This window comes from Halichoerus grypus, chromosome 6 (assembly GCF_964656455.1).
Source record: "Halichoerus grypus chromosome 6, mHalGry1.hap1.1, whole genome shotgun sequence".
In the NCBI taxonomy this organism is placed as follows: domain Eukaryota; kingdom Metazoa; phylum Chordata; class Mammalia; order Carnivora; family Phocidae; genus Halichoerus; species Halichoerus grypus.
This window is the reverse complement of record NC_135717.1, coordinates 101,273,545-101,274,575: the sequence shown is the minus strand read 5'-3', so window position 1 is coordinate 101,274,575 and position 1,031 is coordinate 101,273,545. Positions and strand designations below refer to the sequence as shown.

At 39.5% G+C, this 1,031-nt stretch overlaps 1 pseudogene; it reads left to right on the top strand.

Moving 5' to 3' along the window:
* Positions 1-332: 332 nt before the first annotated feature.
* LOC118525937 (U4 spliceosomal RNA) lies at positions 333-401 on the top strand (annotated as a pseudogene).
* Positions 402-1,031: the final 630 nt, after the last annotated feature.

Here is a 1,031-nt window from a genome sequence, read left to right as displayed (position 1 = left end):
TGACTAAATAAGTGGAATAGAGCAGCTCTCTTCATAAGCAGTGCCTCCTCGACTCAGGAGCACAGAGGCTAGGTCAGCACACTGGGATCTGAGATTTAATTCTAATGTTTAGCAGGGGCACCATCCAGGCATTCTTTCTTTGGCCAAACCACACCAGGTATATTTCAAATTCTGCATTTTTGCCCACTCCATCTCTCCTGCTTGGATACCTTGACCACCGTCCCCTGTTTCTCAGGGTCCAGCAGAGATGCCAACTTTTCCATCCACCAAGCCTACTCTGACCAGCCTGACCCCTGGTCAGAGTCTCACTCAGTACAAGACAGTCCATGACAAGCTTTGCGCAGTGGCAGTATCGTAGCCAATGAGGTTTATCCGAGGCGCGATTATTGCTAATTGAAAGACAGTCCATGACGATGTCTCCAACAATCCAGAACTTTGTCAACATCGCACCTTCCAGAACATTCCATAGATGACTTCCTTACTCCACTGAATGCGCCCGATCTCGTCTGATCTCCTTACTCCACTCCTAACTCAAAGCTCTTCTCTGCATCCCTCTGATTTCTGTACTTAATTTATACTGTACATATTTTTACTTCTGGTACATTACATCGTAAAAGATTCTTCAGTTGTTCTGTTTCCCCAGTTAAACAACATGGTGAGCAACAATCAATGCTTTAAAAAACTTCAAATGGCATTTGGAAGCCTTGTTTATTAAAATGACTTTTAAATTTTAACCATATATTGCTTAATTCAAGAGCTATTAAAACTTTACTTAAAAGGCACTGATGTACAAGAAGTTATTTTAAATATTTTGGAGTAGGAATAAACTTTATGTAATATTTGAATTATTATACCCTTTTAATTAAAACTCTATAACAGGTCTTATTCTCAGTCAAGCTCATTTTCTTGTCTCTATTCTGAACACTCTGTTCCAGGATGGATCTCTAAGGAAGAAGAGATTCTGGTATCCATATGTGATCATCATTTCTTCAAAATAACAACTCCTAAATAAAAGTTACTGGAGTTAAATG